This window comes from Chrysoperla carnea, chromosome 3 (genome assembly GCF_905475395.1).
Source record: "Chrysoperla carnea chromosome 3, inChrCarn1.1, whole genome shotgun sequence".
Classification (NCBI taxonomy): Eukaryota; Metazoa; Arthropoda; class Insecta; order Neuroptera; family Chrysopidae; genus Chrysoperla; species Chrysoperla carnea.
Window position 1 is genome coordinate 53976363 of NC_058339.1, and position 21999 is coordinate 53998361.

Consider the following 21999-nt stretch of genomic DNA (forward strand, 5'->3'; position numbering starts at 1 on the left):
ATGAACAGAAAAAGATGGAAGTATTTGTATTTATATAGCCAAGAGCAATTTTGAAAATTAGTTTTTTGTATCAAAAAGGTTAACCGACATTGAAGTAAAAAATGCTTTGAGTATAATTGAAGTAGTACCGTAATAAATGTGATAGTTAAAAATCTACAAAAAAGACAAAACCTAATGAATTTTGGTATGCATGGATTGTTTGAATATAAAAACGCATAGAAGCATATTCATAAAATATGCCAAGCAAAATAGCATTTTTTTAAATTCGTCACTCTCCCCTCATACTATATTTTGATACTTTCTAGACCTACTCTATAAAAAGCCCAAAATTTAGACAAAAAACGAACAAGCTACTATTAAAACCAATATGAAGTTGCCAACAAACTGTGATTGTCACATTTCTCTGAAGCATCCAACCATACAGATCATGTTTCTTTTTGTTTGCGTGATATATCAAAAACTATTCAACCTGACTGACTTTTTAATTATTTCAAAATTTCACTAGAAAATGGGTGTTTATCTAAGGAATTTGATATAATTTTGGTTCAAAATAGTTCAATATACCAAAATTACATTAAATTCCTAATGACTTAGATAAACACCCATTCTCTAGTGAAATTTGGAAATAATTAAAAAAATCGAATCAAAAATAAATACAACGGTGGAGTCAGGATACAGAACTAGAAAATAAACCAAAATCGTTTTTTTTTTCAAGTAACTCAAATGAAGTTGGTAACGGAAAAAGCTAAAGAGTATAAGAGCATTACAAGTAAACAAAATTGTAATCATTTTATCAAAAAATGATTATTATAAATATATAGGGCATTCAAAAAGTAAGAAAACAGTCGAAAAAGTCGAGAAAGGCAGTTTATTTTGTAAAACTAAAAAAAAAAAAAAAAAACGTTTTTCTGAGCCATTTTCTAAAAAACTACGAAAAAAAGGAAGTTAGATTGCCAAGGCAAATCGAAAAAAATATTTTAGATAGCTTTAAAAAAATTATGTATAACTTTAAAGTTGGCCCCTAATCCAGTGCACGGAATTTACGGGGAGGTTCGATTTTCATTTCATTTCAGATTTAAAAACTATTGAACACGTATTTTTTCGTTTTTCAAAACAAAGTACTTTTCTCGAGTTCTTAGACTGTTTCCATTTTTGAATTCTCTGTATATAAATAAGTATAAATAAGACAGTCCAGATTTTGATGTTAAAGAAGAAAAATCTAAAGGATTACAAACCGATAAAGATGTAAAATTCTAAAAAATAATAAGTGGATTGAAACATTTACATTTTTTAATATAAAACAAATTTAATTTAGAAGTGGTTGTCCAGCGACAGTTCAGTACACTACAGAAACTATGATTGCAGACAACTTTTCCGTTTACATTGTACATTCAGGTTTGAATAAACTGTATCCATCTGAAAAAGGATTCATAAAATTATGCATCCAAACGTTTTTTTTTTCCAAAAAGGAAATATTAAAAATTAAAAAAAAATTCGAAAGGTGTTGTGGGCACTCGGTAGGAACTATATTCCAAAGTTCTAGGTGCATTATAAATATAGCGCTTACTTTTTTATTTACAAGATATATTTCTGAAAATTTGAGGTATTAATTTTAGTAGTCAAATACTAGTTTGATTCTTTAAAGAATTTAATTTTATTCGCTCCGTGCGTGAGTTTCGTTTCCATGGTAACGATAAACTACTTTAATTATAGAATTGTATGGATGCATATATAATTGTACGGATTGCATTTAAGATTTACATTGAAAATTTAATATTATTGTCTCACAAATTTAAATAAATAATTATGATAATTTACATTTGAAAAATAATATTTGTGCAATTTGATTTCTTATTTTCACAATTTTTAATGCATTAAGTTTAATTAATTCGTGTTTTACAATAATTTTAATTTGGCATTTCTATAACATTAACATGTAAGGAACTGCAAATTAGTAATAACAGCCCCCTTTAACGCCAAAATTTTTCACTGGAAGCGCTGGCATCGATTTTATTGTCCCTACCATGACTACGCACACAACGAATAACTATTTTAAGTTTGTACTGTATGAAATAATTGTAGTATTATTTTAAAAAAGGCATACTTCTGATTTAGTAGTCAACCCAATATGTGAGTACATTTCGTTTGGTTTGATTAGGATATTTATTATGACATAAATATATTTAAATTATCTCTGTTTTCTCTAACTTCTGATAATTTTCACATTTGATTAAATGATAAAACATAAAAATTCGACAAAAAATACAAATTAACAATTATAAATAGATTTTTGCATTTTCTCAAAATTCATGACAAGCTGAATCGATTGAAAAAGTTTCAGTTTTCTAGGTACCATAGATCGGTTTCTGATGTCTGTTGCAGTTTTTTGAGTTTTAACTCCCAACCAGCAAACAAATATCGTGCGATAAGGAACTTAGTTTCAAAAAACAAATTAATAGTGAATTATATATTGTCGGTCTGTTGAATCAGATAGCACATCCTGAAAGTCAGTTGAGGAGGACGTAGAATCAATATTTGCCGGTAATACTGTCTTATACATGCGAAGCTTTTCGTGGCTTCAGACAAATAACTTTTTAATCGATATAATATTTTCATTTGGTTAGTTTCAATTTTTTTGATTTACAAGATCCGTTTGTTGAAGTATAAAAGCTCACATACATAGTGTACCAACCATTCAATTTAAAAATGATTATTACATACAGACAATCTATTTTTATGTGGTGTACAGAGAGTAAAGTAAACTGAACCATATATGTATGTACTACCTAATACTAGTACCACCTAGTACTAGACTTACTAGCACTCTTCTCTAGCCATCCGTGGCGAATAGTATAGTAGTATAAGTACACTTATCCTAGATAATAATTATTATTATACATACACATATATACAGGTCAATTGTATATTGTATTGTGTATGGTTCATGGTATATATAGGTATATGAATGAACTAGGTGATATAGACGTTGTTATTCTGAAAAAAATTCATCGTGAAAATGATTTCGGAATGAAATGACAAACACAAATCCATGGAAATGTATTTTTGACATTTTGTATTCTGAATAAATTTCTCAATGGATACAACAACATTTTTGGAGTTATTAAGTTTTTTCGCAACTGATATATATGGTAATATTTTACTTTTAATTTCAATTAATATAAAATAATTAGCCTGATACCCGAAGACTTCGCTGGGCTTAAAAGTAAAGACCACCGCGTTATAGCCTCCACCTCTCTTGCTCTCGCTTATCCCCGTTCCATAAAACTCGAAATAGAGATAGGAATTGTTTTACACAGGTAAAATATATGTACAGATTTCAATTTCAAGGTTTTTTTAATGTTATATACTCATGATTTATTGAATGTATCAGAACAGGTGGCCATGAATTGTATCTAGTTCACCATTTTTACAGGAATCTTCAATTTGTGGTTGTAGAGATCTCATAGATGGTGTAGTGAAAGAGACCAAATTTAATTTCTTTAAATTTGTTAAAAAAAAAGGACTGGCGACTTTTTAATATTTTAAAATCACAGCCGCTTCTAGTGGCATGAATCGTCTTAATCTTCTATCCGGACTCCAGTCCTATCCAAATTAACATGGAAATACAAGCGTCTACACTACCCAGTTTATAGTAGGTTTACCAACCAACAGGATCTACCTTTCACATATATGGAACAAGTAAGTATCCACTTATGAGATGATATTATTAACTTTGTTATTATTGTTAAAGCATATTGTAATAGAACCTTTTTTATAATATCCCATGTACATAACCTCATTTTTATTTTAATTAGATTGTAATAAAGAAATTTTACCGAATAGAGATTTAACACAATTTAGTTTTGTTATACAAAAATGAACTCTGATTCTTATTTTGACATATATAAAAATTATTATAATTCAATTTAAATTTCAATGAATTCACTCTCTATAAGGATATTTAATAAAATTTTATTGTGTATTTAAATGTGATTATGGCGTCATAATCATTGATTTAAAAATAATTCAGCGTTATGTGGATAAAGAAAGCGAGAATGCTTCCGAAGATTTTCAGCCGTTTTAGTCGAAAAAAAAAAAACTGTGTATTTTAACATTTTTTACAGTTCAAAAGTAGATTTAAATTTTTAGTTGCTTCTTTCAAATAATAATTACACTAATTTAGTAAGTTATTGAAAGTAATAATTGAAATATAACAATTTACAATAAGGCAATTAATTCTAACAATCTTATCGTAAATCTCACAATAGGTACTTAAATAACAATAATATAATTGATTCATAAAATGAAGTATCAATTACTAAGAAAAAAAAATTACCATTATGCAATTATTAGTGTAATAACTACAGATGCAATTGTTAATTTTATAGCTTCAATTGATAATTTATGTATTGACTTCTTTTACAGTAAAGTAAATATTAGATGATATAAAATACATAATTACAATTGTTGAATCTACCTACTACATTCAAAGTTGTCCGCGTGGGTACAAATAAGTTTGTAAATATAAAGGTAGTTGCTCTGCCATTGCAATATTTTATATAAAATTATAATTTTTTTTTAGTTGAAATATTACCATCTTAATGAACAACTTTTTACTAGAATTATATGTCTAAAAAAATTTTCCAGTAAAGGGGAGACGGAAAAAAATGTGTGGACAATTGTGGACAAAGTTGTGGACAAAACAACTATAGTAGAGCATTGTGGTTGTATCAGAAACAACTTTAGTAGAGTATTGTGGTTGTCTCAGAAACAACTTTAGTAGAGAATGGTAAACACCCGATCCTACACCAAGTATTTACTGAATTTTTTAATATTATTGTTTTGCAATTTTGTCTTTATTTTAAAAATAAATATTTTTAATTAATTTTTTTTATTGTATCGAGATATACCAGTTTGAAGCTTACCATACGCATTTAAATAAAACCAATTTCATCAAAATCGTCTAGTAGCTTTTGATTGTTTCTCCAACAAGCGCAAAAAAAACAGTGACTATACATAACATTCTTTCTGTAACATTATAGTACAACAGTGCTATAATGTTACAGAAAGGTTGCACATAAATTTGAGATTACATACAGTTAAGTGATTGAAAGTAATACTCGTTTTTTTTCTTACAATTTTTATTGTTTTTTTTTTTTTAAATAAATGACAAACAATTGTCGACATATATGAAATAGAACTATTTCACACTATTTTTTTTCTAGAAAAACACGTACATTGTGAGAAAACGCTATATAAAAAAACCGAAGACGTGCAATAAGGATGTACAGGATGGTTCAAGTTATCACAGCCGAACATCATCAAATGATAAACAATATTTTAAAAAAAATAAAATTATTCCACTGTCCATACAAATATAGCCGAAGAAAACGTTCTTATCTAGATACAGTGATGCAATTTAGGAAAAAAAGGATATTTTTGTAAATATTTTCAAACAGGCTGTTTTGAAAAATTGGAAATTTGACGGTGCGAGAAAAAGTTTTTTCAAGATATAGTACTGTTAGTAATAGTCATATAACCAGCGGTAGAGATATGCATGTAATATCACCCTGTATCGAGAAAATAAAATCTTTAGAGTCACTGATTTCAATGCCAATACAATACCGTATCTCTTATAATATCCTTTTATTTAAATTTCAACACCCTGTATCTAGAAAAGACGCTTTCCCACCTATAAGTATAGTTTTAAACTGTGATTCTTTAACCGTATCTACCATTTGATAAAGTAATTATATTAAGGAATTGTTGTTATTTTTTGTTCAAGTCCTGTTGTTATAACTTAGATCATTCTGTATGTTGTATCAATAATGCGACTTGCTATACAAGTTGTAGTTATGGCTTGTATACTGGCTTCAAGTAAATAGATATAGCAAAATATATTTAGTTTTATACAATGGTTAAAGCTATCTGCTATATATTGTTAAAGTTATTTTATATAGTTTCTTCATAGATTATGCTTACAAAATAATACAGAAAAGTTTCAAAATATTTGCTATCTTTATGGAGTAAAAACAGCGAAGAAATTTACGAATTATTATTAATTCATAAATTTCAAAAAACCTGATTTTTTTCTTTATTTTTAACTAGATTTTATGATACTTTTAAAACCACAAACAAGAAATTAAATAATTGAAAATTTGAAAGATAAAATTTAGTCGAAGGTTTTCAAACTGGTCTCTCCTATCAATGAATGATATTGACAGTCGAATAATAATAACGATTATGAATATAGTTCCTTCCACGTAGTATTTGTAATTTGTTTACTTTGTGAAGTACAACAGCAAGAGGACTGTTACGAAGGTGACGCGTAATCACATTTAAAAAATGTCAAAATTAGGTAGTTTTTAGGTGCTAATTAGGTACCAGAGTCAGAAATTAGGTGCTCTGTAACTTACGCCGCACTCAGTACTCAAAGTTGCTATTATCATACAATAATGAAATAATTAATGTTGAGGAAACACAATTAAGTCCTTATTAAGTGCGTAACGGTCAGGATCTCGGAATTATGTAAATAAACGAAAGCCTTGAATTTCGCTAAACAACGGATCTAAAACTGGTATGAATACTTAATCAGGTATAAACTAATAAAGCAAGGTATTTAGATGCTAATTAGGTGCTTGCAAACAATTAAGATGAAAACGATTATAAATAAGCGGAACAAAATTTGGGAAAGAAACTGAATTTTTGACATGCAACACAAACTAACGAATTAAATAATTAATGATAATTAAAAAAAAACATTATAACTCAATTTTAAAATATTAGTACTAAAAACGCTTATGTATTTTAATAATATAGTAGTTACCTTTATTAAAATTTATTACTAGCAAAGTGGGGCTGAGTAGATGAGACTTTGAAAAAAAAGGTAAGAATAATCTAATAAATTTCGCCAAATTATCACCTTAGAGTCATCCTCGTGTCTTGTGACATGTGGTACTATATCAAAATAACATGAAAATTTATATTTACGATAAATTAAAAATTTTTTGGTAATAATGAATACTTAAATAATACCTATTAATTATCCTGTAAAAGTTTCAGGTATTATTTCTCGAGTAATTGTTAAGAAATATCGAGTAATACTGTCCATGTATAACATAAGGTTTATCATTGTTCAAACTGAACATTTAAAGAAATTCCTTAAAAAATCATTTCAACAAGTTAAGTAAAGTATTTTTTAGTAAATTAAGTTAATTTAGTAATAGCAGTTTAAATATTTATAAGTATTAGCTCTAATAAGAAGACGTTCGACTGGGCATTGAAATTCTTGCAGACTTTAAAAATAAATTGGCTAAAAAACACAATAATACAATTTTTTAATTAAAAGATAAATTTATTTTATTCAATACTTAATTTTCATATAAAGAAAATGTGAATTATTTTTCATATAGTGAAAGGCTGAAAAAAGTTAATTTGTCTCTGCTTCCATGCTCTACATACTCGCAACATATATCATAATTAAAAATTAATTTATTTGATATTTCATTTAATTAAAATGTTTTAAATTGAATATTTTATATAATAACACTTTTAGTTGATTTTGTAGGACTACGTTGGTACAATATACTCGAAAATAAATAATTGCGTTGCGTTTCAGCTGTTGGATTCTAGGTATATTTCATTGTATATTAAAAGTTTCGAAAATTCAAAGTTGAATCGAAATAGCATATTCGAAGTATCAAGATGCAAAGACGAAAAATGCAGGATCTACAAAATTTAATATAGGATCTTCAAAAATCCAGATTATGGGTTCCAGGTCATTTTTTATTCAATTATTAGATTATATCTCATTTAAAGGATCGACTTTAAAAAAAATTAATTCAGACCAAAACGCTCTAAAAATTCATTATGGTAGGCAGTAGTTTTTATTATCTGTGAGTATAAAATTCAATAGTGAGTTACTAGCGACTTTAACACGTGAAGATGTTCAAAAGTTTTTTATTTCTAAATTTTAAAACGAAAGCAAATAGTGTCAATTGGAAAAATGTTGAAAGGTCAATTTCAATAGTCAATTCTTTTCCAAACCCTCTGTGGGTATATAAATATATAATATAAAACAGTTGTAAATAGTAATGAAATATTTATTGTATTTTATTCATGTGAGTAGTAATTTATGTTGCATAAACATGCATTTAAAATAAGCACCTACTATATACAGAGTGTTCCATAAGTATATAACCATTCATTTCGAATGAATATTTACTGTCTGCCAATAAACCGTGCACCAATCTGTATGAAAAACATAAGGAGAAAGTCTAACATGCATTTAAAATAAGCACCTACTACTACAAATATATACACAGAGTGTTCCATAAGTAAATGATCATTCATTTCGAAGGAATATTTACTGTCTGCCCATAAACAATGCACCAATCTGTATGGCATACTTGACAGAGAGAGTCTAATAGCTGTGGTTTATGATGCTTGCTTGTCTAATTTTCACAAAACCGAATTACCTCTAGACCTTTGGCTTGAAATATTTCCATTTTAGCACTAATTTCTTTATCTTTTTGGATTCATCATCAGCTGCGTCTTCAAGATATATAGTTCGATGCCGTTGTACTTGGAAAATTTAAAATTAGTAAATCAAGTAGGTACTCAAGTAAGAACTTTAAGAAGGTGGTAAAAACAAGCCTCACTATACGTTTAGAAACCTTCTTAAATCGAAGCATATGTAAACAGAGTTTCACAATATTACATCGAGTTTGGCTACGGGAGACCAAATGGTTCTTTTCTGGATAATATTCAACAAGAAAATATTTCATTAGTGGCTTCATTTCGACGAGACTCACTACTTTTTTGATTTAGAAAAATTCTTGTTAGTGGTATGCTCTCTTTCCACAGCTGGAAGAAATCTTAATCGCGAACAGAAGCTTCAATTTTACTTATATGCCTTATTTTATTACTCTAAAAGGAACATAATTGATTAAAAATGCAAAACTAGTTTTGTCCGATTGAATCGAACTGTGATATGCAAGTTGTCGGACAATGTTTACCTATCTTCTTTAATTCAGAATCAACAATAACGAATTTGGCATTTATTTTTCAATCATCTTCCTATTAGATAGAGTTCAGAAAAACGAATATTCGTCAATTGAAGTTCGTGCGTGCGATTAAAAAGTTTCCAAACTACGTGAAAGAGAATATTAGCTTGATGCTTATCATCCTGAAAAAACCTTTGGTCTTTCGAATTATTATTAAGGGCTACTTTTGGGACACATAGTATATATGTGCAGAAGTGTATGTAACTAAAATGTATATTACAAAGTACGGCTTTATATACTATTTATATATTTATAGTGCTGTAGTATGAAAATTTGAGGTATTATTTATTTTATACCATTTAAGTGATGCAAACTAAAACTTTAAATATTTTTAATTATTTATAAAATAAAATTCATTTATTAATAAAATTATATCAACTTAATGCAATTTTTAAAATGTAACCTTTGTTACAAAGTGCATGTAAAGTTGTTTTTTATTGTTTCGTATTATAACTTTATGTAACGTTACTCACGGGAAATACATCAAACGTGAAAAAGCGCTTTTAATATTCATAAAAGTAATTATAACAAGGCGTTATGAGTATGAATCGTCGATAACTTATGGTAACAAAGTTACAGTTATTATTTTCCAATTTTCTAGTCAAATAGTATAATTTTCGATCAGAAAATTAAAAGTAAATGCTCTAGTCAGCATACCACTAGTCAGAATAAATTTTCTTAAACTCAGAGGCATGAGTTGAATTTTCGAAAGGTTTTTGATGTGCTGAATAAAAATATGAGCGCATAATGATTGCTTTAGCATATCAAGTTTTCAAAAAATTCAACCATTAATATAGAAAATATCAGTTTTTACTCTTAATTTGAAGTCATGTATCACTAAGCAATAATTTTTCTCATAGAATAATATTCAAGCCATAAGAACATACCTTTCATTCCCCTTTAAAAGCCATTTTGAATTTTGCCAAATTCATATAAAATACAAAATCAATAATTATACAGGAAATAAAACAAATACAATTATTTATATATAAGTGTATTAATGATTTCTCGAAGAGAATAAAATATATCGGATAAATTTTAAAAAAAGATTTAAAAGGAAGAGGACGATTTCCAATTTCCATTAGGGGTAAAATTACACAGTGATTTGGGATTAACGGATTTTTTTTTTAAAACCTTAATTATTGGAGACATTCCGAAGATAATTCAATATTTATCTACCATTGACTTATTGTTTAGATTTAGAATATAAATATCGGGACTATAGAATGCGAAAAAAAATTCTTGCAAGTTTGTAAAAACACCACTATGCAGATACGTTAAAGATAACCCTTTAGTGAGAAAAATCCATACCAACTATATTAATTTTATTCCGTAACCACCTCAAGTTTGATCGGCGGTTCTGAAATTTCTAGACGAAAATCTTAAAATCGTTTTGTTGGAAGCTTAAAAATGAACCATACTTTATATGATTATGCAAACGAATATATATAATGAATAATTTAATTATATTTTATAATATATAATGCATATATAAAGTTACAAATCACCAAAATTTAAAGTTGTAAGTAATTATTATTTTCAGTGCACTTAGTTATGCAGCTAGATATAATTATGCAGAGAATAATTTTCTGGAATTTTCTTGAATTTCGTGAATTATGATAATCCGTAAATTATGTATGAAGCACGTAAATAAAATTTCATGCACTAACAAAGTATTAAATCTTTATTTCTTCGTTCATCACAATTTGACATGAAACAATTTTGGACAAGACCTTTAATAAGGCACTTAAATAAAGAAAAGCATTATTCATCAATTTTTTAAATTAATTTTTACAAACGCAATAAAAAAATAACTTGATAAAACGAAAAGTTTGCATCTTTTTCGCGGCAGCACTATACTACAATATTTAAAGCAATGTTTTATATTATATGTGGTATTTTATAATTTATTATAATTAAATGCATTTCCAATATTAAGTGGAATTTTGGAACAGTTATATGTATTCAAGCACCATATAAATTATACGAAGTGATACAGGAATTTATGGCAGTATAGGTCTTAAAGCCACAGAGGCAACATATAGAATGCAGCATTAAAGTCTTTCAATGGAGATAGAGGGAACACAAAGCGACAAAATAAATCTCCTTGCCGCATGCTACAAGTTGAACAGTGTCTATCCAACAGTGAAGACTTGTGGCATTCAACATGGAATTTGGACAAATTTAATTGAATTTTGTGCTACGTTGTCACACGCCTACAATAAGCAACACTTGACAACAAATATCGAGCCACATGTTCACCACGGTCTCCCGATTTATCGCTACTAACTTATGTTACGTGCGCTTAAAAGCTGAAGAATTGAAAGCTGCAGAAACAGGTATTCTGCATGTTTTTTAAGTTAATATCTTTAACCACCTTTATCTCAGTAATATATTTTTAAATTTACCATATTTGCTAGAGAATACGTATCAAAATCAGTGCCGTGAAATTCTGAAACACTCTGTATAAAGTGTGTATTTAAAATACATTAAAGTTTGTTTAATTGAAATAACTGTAGAAGATAAACTAGATAAACTTGAAGAAAATTGAAGCTTTTGAAATTGTTATCAATTTTATGTGATATATCAGTTGATTGCACTACATTAACACACTTTTAACATAAATAATACAGAAGTCAATTATTTGCTTAGTTTGTTATAATAAAATAACTGTATTTATTTATCGTATAAAATCAATATACAGGGATTTTGAAAAACTTTGCACGGCGAGTTATACACCAGCTTTTGTTGGAGGAATACTGTTGTAAATTTGAATAGCCCCTAGACAGAGAAATAAAAATACTTTGTTTTTGAAAATGAATACGTTAATTCATAAAATTGAAATGTCGTTTTACACTGAGATGAGTATGTAACCTGTAATCGAGGTTCTATGAAAACCTGAAAAATAAAAAAACTGTTGGCTTTTCGAAATATTTTTTTGACAAATTGATTATATGATATAAAGATATTTTGAGCCAAAAATCTACCCCCTGCACGATTTACCGCACATTTTCATAGTGTTGCTTAAAGTCTTATTCGAAGAAGAAGTTAAATAAACTGAATTTTTGTATTTTTGGTTCCTGATTGCCCTCAATATTATCTTTTAATTTTCAAAATATATGTGAGACTTTATTAACCGAGATAACATGATGGACATACTACTCTCGTTTTGCATCGCTTTGCATTCATTATTATTTATACTTTTTAAAAGGAATAAGGGTGCGAGATTTGAACATTGTGGGAGTCTGTATTTACAATGAACGATTCTATACCTGCCTGCAGTGTCTGCTTTTGATAGTAGAAAACTTTCGTTTACAAAATCAGTTTTAACTTTATATATATATATATAAATATATACAGTACAAATAGGCAAAGTTGAGGCCTAGCATCAATTATCAAATGATATAATAACCTAAATACAAATTACATGGTCGCTGCAAAGCGTGAAAATAGGTAGTTTTTATTATTTTAATGGTAAAATAATGAAATGTGTGCGAAATTTGAATTTGTAGATACACTCTTCAATATATATGTAGATCAAACCTCAGTTGGTTATCATGACACGGATTTTCATTTCCAAATAAAACCAATGATTTTTAAATTAAAACAAATTTTTAAAAATGAGCGTTTCTTTTGGTGCTTTGTAGACATTTAGCGAAACATATATCTATAACTAAAAATTATCGTGTCTGTTTTTATGCATAATTTATGCTTTTAGAGAAACTAAAAAACACAAAAAAATGGTGAAATGTACCTACTCCTTCAATAAATAATTTCATTAATTTTTTTTGTTTGAGAAAAGAGGCGTGCATCATAATGATTACCCAGCTCAAAGTCGAATATATATTCCCAGGACTAATGGAATCGTCCAAATGTGATTTATTCGTAATACCTTTCATTGATAAATAATACAAAAACTATTTAAATAAATAAAATAAAATACATAGTCAATATAAAATAAAAAATTGCATAACTTTACAAACAATAAATAAAAATAGCTCCTCTATCAAAATGAATAAATAAATATATAAATAGAGAGTTTTTCAATTAGAGGGATACTTTTTAAAATTAAAATTTTAGTCGCTCATGACTCAATGCTTTTGAAAGTTTAAACATCATTAAAGATAGCCACTAAAAATTGTTTAACCCTTGGTGGTATTTTTGGCCCTTCTTTACTAAAACGCATATATATAGTCCAAAAAAAGTCGGTGGCCTTCCCGATTCAAGTATCAAAGATTTCTAAGCGTTCAAGAAGCACAGTAAAACTACAGGCTATTGAATATTTTCACACCCAGAAAAAAATTTATTAGAAACTGAAATTTAAACAAGTGAAAACAAACAATTGACTGAGTTTGTTGTTGAAATACCATGTATAGACAGTCTTGATTTCATTTGTATTTTTACGTCATGTAAGTAAATTAAGATAGCCACTCTTACATAGTCAGACATACAACTAATATTAACATATAATACATAATTTTGCTACATAATTTGCAACTAATTTGCGCTACCACGGATAAATAGTGATGTTTACGAAAAAATGTTTAAAAAAACAAATGTTTATTTCTTATAAGGACATTTTTATATTTATATTTAAACTTTAGTTCTATCTCTAACGGTTTACAAGATTGATCCTACGGACCCTAGGCAAATTTTTCCTGGGTTGATCATTTACGAACTCGACTTTTTGTAAGTCCTGAGCACGTTACAACAATTTCAGCTGGATATCTCTTTTCGTTTTTGAGTTATTTTGTTAACAGACGGACAGACAGACAATCAGAAATGGATTAAAATTAGGTGATTTTATTATGAACACCTATACCTACCAAAATTTTGTTCATACCATCAATATTTTTAAGCCTTACAAACCTGAGACTAAACTGAGTATACCTTGATATATTTCATACATACATGGTATAAAAAAAGGTACCACTCTTATTGAAAAATCCTATATTTATATTGATGATATAAAAAAAAAAATAACTGCATTTAAAAATAAAATAAAATATTACCTATTTATTAAAACAAATTTAAAGTGATAGGTGGTAATGTTCTATTATTTGTTTGTAAAATACTTTCACTTTTAATATAAAATAGTAAACTATATAAACTACATAATAGGTAATAATATAAACCAATGTACATACTCATCTGCAGAACAAATCAAATATATGTAGCGAAAAAAAATATAACAATCAGTTTAAATAAAATACAATTACAAATAATAAATAAAAAACAATATTAAATTACAACAAATTATTATAGTCTAGAAAAAATAGACTTATATTGATACGACTAGATCATGACAGTAGGTAATGGTGAATCGTCAGAAAAAAGAAGTTAAAATTGCTTGTAAAAGTTCAACATAAAAAAGAACAACAGAATGAATAATTTATTTCGAGAATTTAATGAAGTCGGAGAAAAATTTGATTGTATATCCAAGTAATAAATAGTGGAGACTCGACAATCGGGACATAAAAACCAGAAGTGTTCTGATTTGAATTTGTTTCCTAAAAAGGTGGTTGAATAATCTCTATCTCCATCTCTTTTCTCTATTATATTATAAATGCGAAAGTAAGCATGTATGTTTGTTTGTTACGCTTTCACGCTAAAACTAGCGAATGATTTTTAATGAAACTGTACAGCAATATAGCTCAAACTTCAAAATAACACATGAGATATAATTTATAAAGATATATTAATAAAAAAAAAAAAAATTAAAAATTAATTTCATTTGACAGTACCATAAATTACAGATTTCTGTAAAAGTAGTCCTTTGACATTAACATAAATTACAAATTTCTGTAAAAATAGTCAATACAAAATATTTCACGGCCATCATTTCTGATATACTCAATGAATAATTATGACTATTATACATTAAAAAAAATAGAAAACCATACATATATTTTAAACAATCCTTACCATTATTTCGAGTGTTTACTTTTAAACTCAGCAAAGCGGGAGGGTATCACTCTAGTGTAGGTCCTAAAAATATATCTCATACACAATAAGAAATGAATGGCGTTATCACAATGCTTGTATGATATGTGGCGTGTTATTTACGATACTCTATTGCGTTATTCAAAATGCTATGGCGTTATTTACATTAAAAATCTAGTGTTATCTATTATGTATATTTTATGTGTGTAGATATTATTCCCTTTCAAATGGTGGGAGCGCATATAATAATATATTTTATTATTATTACAACTTACTATGTACTATGCATTTTTAAAAGTATTGAGGTATTATTTATTTTTATACAGGTATTGTGAATAGGTATTTATTGAGCTATAGACAGGCGCAACGAGCTCCACTGTCGAAGGCCCCAGTCAGACCGAAAGCCATGCCAAAAGCAGAAGTTCGGGACGTGGCCTGTCCAATATATGGGAGTAAAATTTAGGTTTATAAGTTTATCAGGGTGGGATTAGCGGGCAAGCTTAACATAGTATAGGTATTAATGCATTGAAGTTACATTCCACGGAGCAACGTCTGTTTGGTCTGCTAGTATACAATAAAATTCTAAAATATTAAAAAAATCAAACTGCCATTTATTTACAATTAAATTCTAAAATATATAAAAATCTAACTGCCATTTATTAATTTTATTTCAGTTTTGCTTTCTTTATCATTGGTGTAAACGGCAATCAAATCAAATGTACGAATACAAGACAAAAGCCTCCATTATATACTGAAGAAAAGGTTAAAGAGAATTTATCGAGGTAGGTAATAAATTTTAAAGGAATTTCGTCCAATTTTTCGCTAACTATAACATGCTAAAAATTCAGATCATTATCTACTATTTTTTTTTCTTCTACTGGCGAGTTACCTTCCTTAACAGTGAATGATAAAAAGACTTATATTCATACTAATTTTCCTTGCTATGCCTGGATTATAGATACGTACAAATATATACACGATCGAATAATAAAATAATAACACAATAGCGTATAATATCTTGTCTACGAGTACTAGTTAAGTCAGTCCATATAATATTATTGCAATAAGTGTATACAGTGTAAAGTACTGTACAGTACAGTACTCTAGTACTTACTATCATCTATGGTACTGCTATGAACACATTGTAATATCATAACAATATCATTCATATTTCTCATCTTCGTCTATTTTTAATTAAATTGTTTTGTTAACGATGTGATATTGTGTATATAATAATATTTTGAAGCTATTTTCACTGTGATGTTTCTTCTCTAGTTATACAGTTCTTATTATTCTATAATAATGTATGTAATTGTTTTAAATATTCTCTGTTGAGTGAACAATGACGTTTCATTCAAAAAATCGTGGTCCAAGATTAACTCTGGTTTTTACACTAGGTCGGCTTTGTGCTTTCACTATTTTATCTTGTTTATATGTTTATTGTTTTCACTATTTTAGTATGTTTATTTGAATCCATCAGCACTTATGAGCATTTTGCTCACGATCGGTTTAAAAAATAACTAACTTTGATTTTTCAAATGGTGTATGTGGTTGAAACGTTTTCTATCTTCGCATAATTTTGTCTATTTTCTAATTATGAATTTTTCAGATTTTTTCTCCCAATTTATAGTTTAAAAAAATATATTTTTCCAAGCCCTTCAGAAATTGTGAGAATTTCCCTCATCACGAGACTAAAGGAGTAAATACTTCATGCTCTCATCATGATTACTCAACGGTTAACGATGGTTTAACTTCAGGACGATAATCATTCTATTAAAACTCGTAATTAACTTCTATTCTTAGTCTTCTTGGATAACTATCAAAACAACACTCTTTACGAAAAGAAGTTAGGGTAACAGAAGTAAGGGAACAAAGGAGGGGTTTTCGTAGGTACATTATTGCTTTTCAGGCTCTTTTATATTGAATCTAACTTTCGTTGAGCTGAAACATAGAGTGTGTTTCGTTGAACGCTAACATACTTTAAGAAATCATAAAGAAAGAATATTTTGGCTTTGGCAAATCCAATTTTCAATTCGATAAAGTTAATTTCATGACAGTTTTATCCAATGATCCACCAATGATTTGCGGTACGAGGGAAGAATAGCAATGAGGAAGAAAGGAGTAAGGGTAAATTTGTAAATAACGTTATTTTGTATGAAAAGTTCAAACACTTCCTTAGTCTTAAAAATCCATGGGACACATTATTTTAAACAAGTACGGGGGATCCTATCCATCGGAGTTGAATATAGATTAAAAATATCACCCCAATGATGGAAAATCTTCCTTGTTCAAGAGAATTTTACTTGCGTTTGGACACATCCTGAAGATTGTGACTCAAATAAAATGTTTTGTTTATAGAAATGTATTTAAAATATTTGTTTACAACGCACGTTTGGAAAAACGTTTTGATAAAATAAATAACATGATTAATTTTTCAACGAGGGTTTCGTTCTGATATAATATAATATAAACCATCATTATACAAACTATTAATCATTTTAAATAATAATTATATTGTATTTACTTTCGTTTTCTTTCTTCAAATAGACATTCAATTTCTTCTTATTAAATTTGGTTTAATTTAAGTGTACTGTTTTTTTTTTATATTTATATTATATTATATTTGTATTGTATAATGATTATGAATAGTTTAATTTTAATATAAGATTTTTATTTAACAAATTAGTTATGGATGAATACCTTAATGATTCCCAATTTCTTCTTGTTTGCACTTCCTTAACAATTTTGCACAAGTTACAATTTCTTATATTTTATTAAAATTGATGAATGCACTTTTCTTAAGATAATTATTTTTTTGCAATTTTAAAAATTATGTTCAATATATTATAAAGTCAAAACTTTCAGTGTGAAATTAAAATTTTAGCAATTTTACTTTCTATACTGCCAAATATTCTAGTTATTAGACAAATAAAATTTTTTTTGTAGATAAGTAGAGAAAATAAACACCTTGTTTTTAGAATTGCTAGATAGAAGTCCTACCTATTATCATTTATTATTTCATAAACAATTTTAAAAGAATAAATCTATTCAAAACTTAAAGTAAGTCGAAACCAAATTCTGAAGTTTATGCTTATACTAAAACCCTTAGTAGAACTTTTGGACAAATATTTTCCTTAAGGATTTTGTCTTAAATAATAAATGATACTTCTCTCTTCGGTAGTTTTCATTAGATGGATCTTAAAACATTTTGCCGACATCTAATTATAAAAAAAAGTTTTTACTTTTTTTTTTAATCTATGTATAAAAAAAAGTTTCTTGTTCCAAAATTTACAGATATTTTATTGTTTTATGTTTTATTTGTTCATGTTTGATATCAAAAATTGCAATATAAAATTTTTTAACTTATTCGACGCGTAATCGCGTATTTCAGAACTGAAAGAGTTTTTAGCAGAATTATTTTGACGTGTCTTATTTGTTAGACAGTTTCCATAAAATAGTTACTACTTAAGACTTTGCAAGTTAATTTTTTAAACCAACACATATTTCCGCGGTTTCAAGGCTGCAATATCCGAATCAAACCTTTTCAATGTGATGTCTGTGTGTGTGTGTGTGTGTGTGTGTGTGTGTGTGTGTGTGTGTGTGTGTGTGTGCGTATTTGCGTATGTTCGTTCGGATTTTTTTGCCCCGATTATCTCGCGAACCAGTTATAACATTAACAGGGGATTGGGCTTATTCGACGCGTAATCGCGTATTTCAGAACTGAAAGAGTTTTTAGCAGAATTATTTTGACGTTTTTTAATGGTGATAAAAAAACTGGTAAAAACTGAATAAACAGAATCTGAAAAGTGGATAAAAATCATCATTTATCTACGGAGATAATGATCGTCCCAGCATAAGCTGCAGTACATGTTCGAAGAATAATCTATGAAGGCTAACTTTTTGTAATGTTTTTTCCCCCTCTGGGAAGTTAATCGTGTGGACTACAGGGGTCGCACTCACAAGAGTGCCATTTTACAACCATGTATGGACTCGTTAAGTAGGTTCCTTGACAATAATACGCTCTAAATTTTTTTCTAGATTTTAGTCATCTTCTTTAATTATTGTCAATATACGAACAAATTTTAGGAATTATTGAAACAAAAAATGTTAATTAATTAAATCATTTCAATCTCATCATAAAATATTTTGCAAATTATTTATACAATTTTGATATTTTTCTAAATTATTTTTAGCATGTATGTTGAAGAATTAGTAGTAATAAGAAATATTTACAATAATTGAAATTGAATGAAAAATATGTTTGAAATTTAATATTAAATTACTTCTGATTACTTTCAATTTTCTATTCCAAAATACCGCACATTTAATTTCTTTTTAAAGAATGTTATTTACATGTTTTACGAATAAAATTCTTATTAAAGGATAATGTGTCGTACCTCGGAATCACTTTACCGTGAAGTTGCAAGATTCACGGTAAAGTGGTCGCTGAACACGAATCCGCTGTCATAAAAATTCAGTCAATGCTAACCATGATTCTCTGATTTGTTTTAAATTACTATTTTCTTATTCAATGATTTTTCATATCAGATTACTATCCCAATCAAAAGCCACTTTATTATTTATAAAACCATGCTGGACTATTTTTAACCCTTGAACGAAAAAAAGGTGAGTTATAAGTTTGACCGATATGTGTGGGTGACTGTGTGTCTGTCTGTGGCATCGTAGCGCCTTAACGGATGAAGCGCTTTTAATTTTTTTGGTTTCATTTGAAAGGTAATTCAACGGGGAGTGTTCTTAGAAATGTGCGAGCTTAGGGTTACATACCCGAAAAAACTAAAAAATTGGCGATGATTTTCAAAATCGATTCAGTTTGGAAAAGGCATATAAATAATTACTATGGAAATGAAAGGTCAAATAAACCTGGCTCAATTCATTTCGAAAAGTGAAATCATAAAATAATTAGGTAATTCAAAAGAACAAAGTCAACTCAAATATTTAAATTTCAATTAAAATATTTCAAAAAATTTGTCTAAAAAAAGATAGCACTCCAAGTATCCTTTTTATCTCATCTGATTTCCTTGATCATCACCTTGATATTGATTTAAGAAGGAGTGTTTTAAGTTTAAAGTGTTTATCTGTGCGTCTGTGTATTTCTCAGTAGCATCGTAGCCCCTAAACGGCCGAATCGTGATTGAGAACATTTTATAGCTAAGTTTCCAAAAATCGGTTTACAAGGAATAAATCGCATTTGTCGGGGGTTTTTTTAATTTTGTGAATTTCATTTGTTAATATCATATTTTAAAAATTGGCTTTAAAAGTACATCCATAAATGTAAATTTGAATCCCTGGTATTACACTCACCCCGATTATTTAATTTATATTTTATATGATTTTAATTAAATTATTGAAATACATACGAAATGAATAAGTTAATAAATTGTTTTGACCATTGATGATGATTTGTGGCTAATGTTAAGTGTCCATTACTTTTACAGTTTATAATTACTTTGTTGTAGATAGGTAAGAAAGTTTATATTTTCAAGTAAACTGTTTGTGTACATCGGTTGAAGTTTTGTAATTTAATTTTCACTTACTTCTGTTTCTGTGTTCATAACCGATTCCATTTTAAGTTGTTGGTTAATATAAATATGCTGGTACTTTATTTGTATTATACAGGATTCACTAATTTGTTCGAAAGTTAGAAAATCGTTTATTGGCTTTCAACTGACAAGCAAATCATATTCATGCAAGTTGGTGCTTCTTAGATTTACGCAGAGAGAAAGACAGAGGAGGGACTGAAATACCTTACTTTCGGACATGACCATCTCTTTATTTAACATTTTAAAAAAAACTATAGGATAGTATATTTCGGACGATTCTAAGCATTTCCTACTCTTTGAAATTTTTACCTAAGCTCACTATTTTCGAAACATAAGAATTTGAAAAAAATGGCGCTTTTAGGTAAAAAAATGTCAATAGCTAAAATAGTTTTAGAATGGTAGTATAATATAACATGGTTTTCAAATCAAATTTTGGGCTAGAACCACAATAAAAAATTTTTTAGCCAAGAACGAATTTACGGCAAAAACTTTATTTAATTTTTTTCTAAAGCGTTAAGTGCTTGCTGTGTGATACCAAAACTATTCTCAACGATAGTTTTGATTGACTTTATTCCTAAGGGCTACTTACAATAAAGAATCGAGGCGTGATTGAAAAATTATCTTGTTCTTTTCTTGTTTAACGGGATAAATTTTTATAGGATATAGCTAATATTTTGAGTATGAAAATTGTATTACACGGTCTAATTTTCTTTAGGCCAAAAACGAGTATTAGCAGAATTTCAGCCCCCCACCCCCCCCCCCCCCCCCGGCTATAATTCTTATACAAATTGGGCTTTACTCAAGAACGTGAAATTATGGATTGTTCTATTTTGTAACAGCGTAAAATTTGTTGGTTTTGGTCGTTTCATCTAGAATTAACAAACATTTCAGACCATTTGACCAAAACCAAGTTTTCATAAGGACCATTTCATAAGTGCGTGACTCTTTACCAACGTTAATAAACTTTATTTTTAACAAAACTGTATCATGTATAAAATCTTTAAAAGAATTATGAACTTAAGAATAATAAAATTTAAATAAAATAGTTGTATGTTTTCTTAAATAAGAATTTACTTACACGTTTCATTCACATTAATTATCTTACCCTATATTTTCCACTAAGGTACTTCAAGTACACACAATGTAGTAAATTCTTTAAAAAGTTTGAACACGTAAAGGAAGCTTGCTTACCTGTAACAAAAAGAAAAATATTTTCACAACTAATTATAACTAACTAGACATGTATTTATATATATACAACACGTAACCAATGCATTTGAAAGGTTTGTACTATTTTGTAGGTTTACGTTCGCTACTGTACTACCTTAAGAAAACGAGTAATTGTTATGTATGCTTCTAAAATATTGGTACAGTCAAGAACAAACAGTTATTTTCAATAATGTTTAAGAAAAAGTTTACCTTGAACAAAA

The 21999-nt window shown here is 28.0% G+C and overlaps 1 protein-coding gene and 1 long non-coding RNA gene across 2 annotated transcripts in view; both read right to left on the reverse strand.

The window, feature by feature from the left end:
• LOC123295325 (polypeptide N-acetylgalactosaminyltransferase 2) overlaps positions 1-21999 on the reverse strand; it is a 504171-nt gene that overhangs the window by 296852 nt on the left and 185320 nt on the right. The window lies entirely within an intron of this gene.
• LOC123295326 lies at positions 390-19666 on the reverse strand. Its single transcript, XR_006535148.1, has 3 exons — positions 19608-19666; positions 14141-14145; positions 390-401 (listed from the first exon to the last, which is right to left on the reverse strand). It is a non-coding gene; the product is annotated as an uncharacterized LOC123295326 (long non-coding RNA).